This window comes from Pygoscelis adeliae, unplaced genomic scaffold, assembly GCF_000699105.1.
Source record: "Pygoscelis adeliae isolate BGI_AS28 unplaced genomic scaffold, ASM69910v1 Scaffold17, whole genome shotgun sequence".
NCBI lineage: Eukaryota > Metazoa > Chordata > Aves > Sphenisciformes > Spheniscidae > Pygoscelis > Pygoscelis adeliae.
Genome location: NW_008825234.1, coordinates 2,301,447 through 2,311,324, shown reverse-complemented (window position 1 = coordinate 2,311,324; position 9,878 = coordinate 2,301,447).

Sequence of the window (9,878 nt, the reverse complement as noted above, 5' to 3'; positions counted from 1 at the left end):
CTGACAGTTAGACTTGAACCACTGATTGTTTTGAGCCTGATGGTCCAGAAGCTTTTCATCCACACTGTAGTTCATATCCTCGGTCCAGCTACGAGGCTACTGTGGGACACACTGTTGGAAGCCTTGCTGTGCTCAGGGTGAATGGCATGCGCTGTTTCCCCTCCGCCACAGAGCCAGTCATTGCCTCTTGAATGGTCAGGCAGAATGCGCCCTTGGTAAATTGGCATTGGCTGGTTGTTCGCTGTCACTTCGTATTTCATGTGCCTGGAACAGCTTCAGTAACGGCTTATTCTGTAATTTTCCTGGGGACTGAGGTGAGGCTGACCAGCCTCTAGCCTCTCAGATCCTCTTTTTTGCCTTTTTGAAGGTGGCAGTATCATTTGCCTTTTTCCAGTCAAAAAGAGTTCCCTGATCACTGTGACCTTTCAAAGATGCCAGCCGCCTTACAGTGACTTTAGCCAGTTGCCTTTACAGTTGCTCAGGAATCCATTTTCTAACCTTTTTTTCCCTTGATATTTCTGGCAGGTAGAATTGGGAGAGGTGGGCTACATTAATATTCATTCTGCTCTGGATCCATGCTAATGAACTATGTAGGATTCTGTTTTTAATTAAAGAAAATAAACCTTGCTTCATTCTTGTCTAAAAATGTTCATAAGATGAATTTGCATAACCAGCATTTTAGTATGCAGCTTCCCTAGTTCTGCCCTGGTACATAAAGCTGTGGTTTTCTCTCAGTAAAATGTAGCAATTCGCTCTTGTGAGTTATTAATAAAATTACTTTCACTTGGGTATGCTTTTTTTTTTCTTGTGCTGATATTAAGGACACATTGAACAACAGTGTTAGTGTAATTGTTAATCAGCTTTTATTCCTTGTGCTGCTACTGACTTGTTCTGTAACACAGGACAAGTCATTAACTGTGTGCCTCAGTTTCTTTAGCTGCGAGATGGAGAAGAGTAGACTTTAGACACGCTGGTCCAGTTTTCAATAAATGCCTTGCGGTTACACAGGACATGCAGCTCCTCAGCAATGGGCACAGCAGCATTTTGGTATGGATTTGCTCTTTACAATGACAAATTATGTCAGCTGGGCAGATATACTGCTTGCTCCAGCTCTTAGCGGATGAGGAGGAGGGCATGGGCTCTGCACTGGTTGCAGCTTGTGTGCTGATTTCAGCTAGATACAGTGCAAATTCCTGTCTTGCAGTTTTCTGAATAAACACAACTGCAGAAAGAAGACCAAACTGGGGCTTACGCGAATTTTCCTAAGGTAGCAGATGGTAGATCTGAACTTTCTCACTGTTCTTCCTTACGGGTGTGTGACAGGGCCCTTCTTCAGCAGGCAACAATGTTTTCCTCATTTTGTAGCAGCATTACTTTTAAACATTTCTAGGTGCTTTATTTCTTTAAAAGTGTTTCTGAAAACGAAGTTGCAATTTTGAAATGAAACTGTACTAGCTTTTATCTTAAAAGTTGGAAAAGGTGGGTAAAAAAGGCACATGTTTCCTGCCCTAGGGTCTTGGGTTGCAAGCTGGATGAGATGCCAGTGGAGGCTTAATTTGTGGGAAGGGGTGCAGGCACAACCCACACCTGCAAAATACAACCCCCCCAGCACTCCATTCGGCCTGTACTGGCTTTTGGGCAGCAGTTCATAAGCCTGGCTGAAAAATCAGTGCTAGTAGCAAATACAAAGTTCAACTACGGTCAGACACACATCGGGTAGGCTTGCGTGGATGCTGTGCCGTGCCGCACCGTGTGCCACTTGCCTGGAAGCAGCACTCGAGTGTCCTCTTGTACAGCACACTGGGGCATCCTGGCCCCAGTATAAACTTTGGGGATTTTTTCAAGCACAGCTACAGGAATAAATGACAGTTACTGCCTGCGGCAAGTTTTATTTCTTTGACTTATACGCCACAGAAAATTGTGTTTCCGAATGTAAAGTAAAATGACTGCTTTCTCCTGGTGCTGCTATCAGTCCCTGGTATCCAATCTAATTCATCCTCCTTCTGCTTTTGTTTTCCTTTTTTTTTAACGGAAGTCAACATGAGACAGTTCATTCCTCCTATGGGCCTCTCCATTTTGCGCTCTCTCTCTGCAAAAGGAGAAGCGGAGGTAGGAGCGTGGGCTCTCAGGAACCCCATTTACTGCACAGCTATCCCGTAACAGGCTGGAGGAGTGACTGGGAAGAGAGAGCAGGTAGCACGCTCTCCTCGGGAGAGATTTGCAGTTTGGAGGCAGTGATGAGGGATGGACGGTAAAGCGGCTGCCCGCAGCGATTGCTTTTAACAGCTCGCTGATGTAGGATGTGACCTGGGAAGCAGGACTGAACCACCTTGTTTTGTTGCCTCTCTGGAGGTATATATACACCTGGTACAGCTCCCATCTCCTGGCTGTCAAGAATAACACACGATCACACCACTGACGATCGTTCATCATTTTCATAGCACAATGCATTCTGCTGCTGAGAGGTGGCGGGAGCTGTGGGGGTCTTACTGTCAACGCTTTTGAGTCCATGCCCTTTAGTGCTATAGATGTCTTTGAAAGGGTGAAAGCTTTGCTCTCCGAAAGTGTTTTTTGTCAGCCAGGAAAAAAGCAATTTGGGGCTGGTATAAAGATTCTACACCTGTGAAGAGATTACATAGAGATTACACTGGGAGGAAACAGCTGGGCAGAAAAAAATGTTCATATTAATAGAAAACACTCCAGAGAGCGGAGAGGAGGGAGGGAGAACACACCATTCCTTCAGATGAAAAATGCAGTTTATTTTCATGGTGATTTTTTGTGTTTGTTTTTTTTCTTCTTTTTTTTTCACATACCACATATCTAAAAGTGCAAAGTGAAATCGATTTTTGGTCCAAAAACATGAGTCTGTTTTACTGCAGCTAGTGGAAAATCTTGGTGCATTGATGTAGTATGAAAATTTATGTAAGTGGTTCCAGCAACATCACGTTGGCAGCATTAACTCAGGCAAGGGGGATATTTCAACTCCTTGAGGATTAGAGTTTAAAAAAAAAAAAAAGTAGGAGAAATGGTATGGAATTGAGGGGTTTTAAGACAGCTTTTTTGGTACCTACGTATTATTTTCCAATTTAATCCAAACTTTTCCCAAGTGGCGTATACCTCAGTTTCTCATGACCAGCTTAAGAGAGCAGTGGCCTTGTTTTCTGCAAGTAAACCATAAAAAAAGCCGTGGATGGTCAGTGGGATTTTTAATAAACTAGTTGGGTAACCAGATGGCTGCAAAATCTGTGATGCTGCCCTCCCTTGTTATGTGTCCTGGGGCAAGTACCTTTGGCTGGATATCTTAATGCAAAGACATTTCACAGCCGGTTAGTAGTTAACTAGTAACATCCACACCAGGCACTTAGGGGTGCCTACAAATGGGTGAAGGGAAATGCTGACGGTGAGGGGTGTCTCGCCCTGGGCTCCCGAGGGCAGGGGCTGCGCTGCTTCCCGGCAGCTGCAGGAGCCAGTAGCAGCTGCCTGTCCTGGTTGCTGAACTTGACAAGTATAAAATCTTCACACACTCAGAGCAGCAGGTCCTACTGGCAGAACAGGCACTCTCGTGCCTGGTTTCTGACTCCAGGATTTAGCCTGAACTAGGAACGTACGAGAAGGGATGGTTTCCTGACAAAGGCAATCATTCAATACAGCCGACAGACGCCACTGCGCATAAAGACTGAGGTGGCAGCTGAGCACTGCTTTGAAGAATATCCCTAGTAGCCAAATCGTGGATTTAGGTATTTGGCCAGGCAGAGGCTGTGGACCTGACCTGTGCTATGCTCGAAAATTACATCACCTGTTTGGGAGTCTTCCCTGTGAAAATGATAGAAATTCTCAGGTTCCCTTCCCTCTCCCCAAAACAGGGTCACTGCCAGTTGTCTTCTATTTCCTGAAGCCAAATAAACATATCAACTCATTGGGGGACGAATTAGTGTTACAACTTAAATATTCCTGGCTCAAAGATCCAGATTTGATCTGATTTGCTGCACTTACTGTGACTTTACAGCTTGATTCCCAAAACATTTTGTGTGTTTGCAAAAATGTACTCTGCTATACCTACCGTTTGAAAAACATATTTTTTATGCGACTGAGGCACTAGCTCTCGTTTTTTATTAATTGTACAAATACCCAGATAAGACAAGAAGCAAAATTTTGAAAACCAAAATGCTTGGGGAAAGATTCAGCAGTGAAAGGGCTCTGCATCTCTTTCAGTGCTGGCTTCCCCCACTGCAGTTCTCTCTGGGACACCTGCGCTAATTTTGAAAAGTGCCCCTCCGTTTCATTGCCTTCTATGCTGCTTCTCAGGGTACTGATTAATAACTGTTGTGCCTGTCAATGAGCCACATCAGCTGGTAGAGAATCGGGCTGGGTATGCTCCGTGCCCCTGTGGTGCTCCGGGATCGCCTTTGTTTGCGGACACATTCCTGAGCAGCCAAGCCGAGCTCGAGGCTGTGGTTTCCCCTGTGATCACAGGCATTTGAGCCTGGAGAATCTGATTTGGGTCCACCCTCAGGCTTATTTTTTTTCCCACATGATTCAGACAACTTCAAGCTGACCTGCTGTTGGTGGGAAAGCGGGAAGCTATTCTTGGTGATGCTGTAGCGAGGGGACACAAAGCGGTGGCCGGGTTATGCACAGGGTGCTACCACAGCCCCGGGCTGGGCTGGGGCTCAATCCTGCTGCCTGCCGCTGGAGTGTGTGCCAGCATCTGAAGTACTTGCCACACCCTTCACTGCAAATAGTAGATTTTTTTTTTTATAAACAGCTCTAGTAATTCTATTCTGCAGCTTTTTACTTCAGTATTTTCAGTTTAGTACTGACAGTTTTGACAGTTTTTCAAAGCCAGAGAGGAACCTTCTCCCTCCTTCCTTGCCTGCCTCAAGCAAGTAACATCCCATTTTTTCCCTCTTTGTGGGCAAATTACAAGCCACTGTTGCTGGCTTTCAGACGGATTCATTTTAATGACTCTCATACATAATAAACATCTGCAAATGACTGCCCAAAGCTAGGACAGGATCAGGTGTTGATCCAGAACAGCTTGGATAATGCGGCACCTGGGTCCCCCTCTCCACCTGCACCTTTCTGTTCCTCCCTAACACCAGGATTGTGACCATCACACACACCCCTTGAAGATGAGCATCTCTAAATTTGTAATTCCCAAGCTGACTAGGAGAACTAAGCAGGAAAGCAGCTTTCCACTGTCGTTGCCTGAAAGTTATTGCTGGAGCTTGTTTGCATTCAGCGCTACTGAGCTGCTCTTCATACGCTAAAAACTCTGCGAAGATTCCTACAATGTAAAGTACCTCACTGGTAAAATAATTTTTTTCCCCGATGTTTTACTAAGTGGGTAGAAAGCACGGTGTAAGGCGTGTATGGCATCTTCCTTTGAGCTCGTATTATAGGTATGAACTAATGGATAAAATCCACCTTGTTCTAACATCTTTAATTTCCCTGGCCTTTGCTGAGGACAGCAGCAATCTAGGTTGCTACCTGAGCGACCTCAGAGAGATTGACTCTGGCTGCTGTGGTTCTACCTATTTGGAATAAATTTAAGTCTATATTTGATGCTTCAGTCCTGTTTTCACACATTTCTTGATTGCAAGTTGAAGCGGGGAGGGAATGCATGTTTCTCACTACAGCTAAATACGACTGGAGAAGGGGGTACCACACATCTTGCAATCTTCTTTTGGATGTCTACAATGCATGCAGTTGATTAAGTGCATCAGCTGATATACAAATAAGACAGACATAATGTAGCTATGCATGAAGACTATACCCCGCTTATTCCCCTCTCCAATTTGATTTGAAAGACACCAGCAGCAAAGGCTTCATAAAAGGATTGTCTACCTACCACTTCTTAGACCACTGTAGTGCAGAAAACCTGGCAGCCTACCCAGGCGGGGTGGTTATTCCCAACATATCCTTGTGTTGAAAGCCTCAGGATGAAGATGAATCTGAAGAGGGTGTTTGGTGGCTTGGTGAGTTTTTCCACCGGGTCAGTGAGCTCATCCAGCGTGTGCATGGCTGCACGAGTGCTCTTGCTGACACGAAGGATGGTGTAGGTGGAGGAACGATCATCCTTTCCAGTCCACTGGCTGAAGTCCATTGCGGAGCCTCGGGCACATCTGCACATGCCTTCTGGGGAACATTTAATGGGTCCAGTCCAAAAACTGAGGCACCAGGAAAATGTAAATGACCAGCTGGTTAGGGGATGCCATTATCACCTGAACTGCAGTTAGGTACGAGAATGGCAGATAGATGCTTAAGTCCTTTTGAGGATCAGGGTCTCTGTGCATAATGTAATTATCCGAATGTCTGAAGTACAGCTTCTTTGCTCCTCTTTTAATAAAAGAGGAAATTTAAATGCAAAACTTCTGTTAAGGCACATTAAGCTTTAAGACTTGAATACAACAATCGGTTCATTCAGGCTGTACTTTCCACAGCGTTTCTCACTTAGCCAGACGACACATGCATGCTGTGTTTTAGAACGGAGCTCTGCCCTCGTTTACACCAGGAATCCTCATTAAATTCAGCTGAATTCACTGAATTTAACAGGATTGCCTGGTGTAATTAATGTTTTGAGGACAAATTTTGTCCTTAGCTTTAATGCTTTAACACCAGATACAGCATTCAGATGTGTAAATGGCTGAATATAGGAAATTCAAACACTTAACTTGTATGTATGTTAAATCCAGACCATAAAGTGACATTGATACTCTTTCTTGCATTTTATAAACAGTTAACAATTTGCATACATCCAGCAGTGATAATATGCCTTTGCATTTAAATTTTAATTATTCTGCAAGTCTACCAGGATGTTACTTGTTTAATGGCTCACTGAGCTTAGAGGTCACCCAGTCCAAGTCTCCTCTACTGGCATTTTTATCCGAGTAAAAGCTTCTACTAATAAGAACACAGCAAACATACTGAAGTGAGACCCGTGTAGTAATATATATGAATTAGAATTTAGAGAAACATGGAGAACAGGGGATTATGTTTTCAGAGTGTTTCTTTTTTAATGGTTATTTGACTCTGACTGGGATCATAAATTTTTATTCTCTGCCGATCAGAACACAGGCTGTCATTTACACGTGCAGTGAGTATGAGGCACTACTGAATCAAAAAAGGAAGCATTTTACTGTAAAGATTGTAAAGAGGCAAGTGGCTTCAGCATGCTTAGATGATGGTGGATCATGCTGCTTTCACTTAGGATTGGAAAAGACAAATCAAGCTTCCTGAAAGCGTAGACCGTAGTATAACAATGTAACGTGACACCTAACCTTCAGCTAAATGCATGGGAATCCGTTATAGGATATTAATTTATGTATAATTGTAAAATGCTTTAACTGGAATAACAGAATCACAGAATGGTTTGGGTTGGAAGGGACCTTTGAAGAGCACCTAGTCCAACCCTCTGCCATGGGCAGGGACATCTTCCACAAGATCAGGTTGCTCAAAGCCACGTCTAACCTGGCCTTGGACACTTCCAATGAAGGGGCATCCACAACTTCTCTGGGCAGCCTGTTCCAGTGTCTCACCACCCTCATCATAAATAATTTCTTCCTTATGTCCAACCTAAATCTACCCTCTTTCAATTTAAAACCATTGCCCCTTGTCCTGTCACTACATGTCCTGGTAAATTGTTCAGTGCTCTCAAAGTGTTTGAGAACAATGGTGGTTATACACCAGGATTTCTTTCTATCCCCTAAGAAACCCCATGCCCAAGAAAAGTGACCTATGCTGGAGAAAACATACTACTAAAATTACTTACAGTGAGTACAGTGAGTGACATACCGGATCAGATTAATAGTTGTGACAAACTGAAACTTACACTGATTTCAACTCAGTTATGACAATGTAAACTGAGAATTTGTCCAATTACTGTTAAACCTTGTCTAAAATCATAGCAATATTGAAGACAAATGTAAAACCTCTTAAAGAGTAATGCAAAAGTAACTACTTTTTTTTTCACTGTATTTTAATACTCAGTAAAGATATGTAAATGGTGTTTAATCCCAACTGAAGCAGGTGGTGCTGAATCTTTCATTTTTGAGTTTAGTAGTGGTACCTTAGGACAAATCTACCCAGGTGCTGCACAAGTTTAATTCAGATCCAGCTGTGGAACCTAGAGACCAAGCCAGAAACAGAAATACCAACTGATTTAATTTTTTTCAGTTGATTGGTACATAACTAGCCATTGTTTCCGTGTACAGGTATGACCTGTAAAACATATGTATCCTGTAAAAATGAAACAAATTATCCCTCTGTATGAGAAAAGCTGTAAGCTTATGTCTTTTGAGGTGACTGGCGATTTTTAGGCATCCTCATTTTTTTGCATGACCAGCTTGCAGCAGTTTTCAAACAACCTGATTTTTGAGGACAACTGTTTAGCCCCTGTACAGTATCTCCAGTTGGACAAGCATAAAAATGAGTTATTATATATTTTAAAATACAGGTGGGTGTACTTAAAGACGGTGAGAATTAATTGATGGATGTGGTATAAAAAAATGTAACAAATACAGTTACAGAATTGTCCCATGGTAGTGATTTATGACAAGAAGCTATTCTAATTGCTAAACATTAAGTCTCAAAACAAAAAAACCCCACGCAATAAACATGTATATATTGTATTCATGTACAAGGAATGGGAGTATTCGGATTGAATCTTTACAATACAGATGAAGGGAGAAATGTGGGCAGAGATGTGAAATATACTGGTACCACAGTGGTACTGCGATTCCGAAAATCTGCTTTCCAAGGGATGCCAAAATCACTGTATGCTGATACTGTCGCGTCAATGATAACTGCCTTGTGTCCTGCTCTGCATGACCCCATTTGCTTCTATCCCCTGTGGCCTAGCCCTTAGATACCTCTGCCTCAGTCTCTCCATCCTTTTCCCTGGGAAATACTTTCTGCACGGTGTTTTCACTTGGTAACGGGAAAGGAGAGGAACTGAGCTGAAATGGGTTGTGTTTCCGCTCTGCCCAACTGGCAGTGCTCCTTTCTCTACCCGGCAGAATGCCAGAGCTGGAGCAGCTATGCCTGTCTACACCGAGAGGAATCCACAGGCTCTAGGTAGGCATGAGGAAGACAGCTGTAGTATAAGAGCTGAAATAAATACACATGCACAAGTTAAGTGGTTCCTAGAACAACGTTGTGGCATCTGCTGGTGACATCCAAGTAGAGATGTTGGCCAGAGAGTGGGAGAGAGGAAAGAAAGTACTGAAGCAAGCATTAGTTTGGGAATAGAGAAATCCTCTGCTCCCACCCACAGGTTTCCAGAATCCAAATGCTTTAATCTGAAAGATTTAATGGTATCATAAAACGAAGAAAGTATAGAGAGACCATTTGGTATGATGGTATAGAGAGACCATTTCAAATGATAGTCTCTCACACTGTGGGAAATTCATACTGTGGGGGACTGTATGACTCCGTTTTGGAGTCTTGATTAATGAAAACATTCTTGGCAAATGCTTTCGCTCTAGGCCGTCTTGCGCCGGTCCAAGAATTTCACCTCTAGCGGCACAATACGAATGCCCCCAGCCGTCCCTCTTAATCATGGCCCCGTTTCCAAAAACCAACAGAATAGAACCGGAGTCCTATTCCATTATTCCTAGCTGCAGTATGCCGGCGGCCGGCCTGCTTTGAACACTCTAATTTTCTCAAAGTAAACGTCTGGACACGGTCCTGGGCAGCCCGCTTTAGGTGGCCCTACTTGACTGGGGGGTTGGACCAGGTGACCTCCAGCAGTCCCTTCCAACCTCAACCATCCTGTGATTCTGTGCGGTGGTTATCAAGCAACCTCCTTTGAGAGCAGCGGATGTGCAAAGGTATAATAATAATAATAACCACAGAGGCGATCGGCTCCGGTGCAGGCA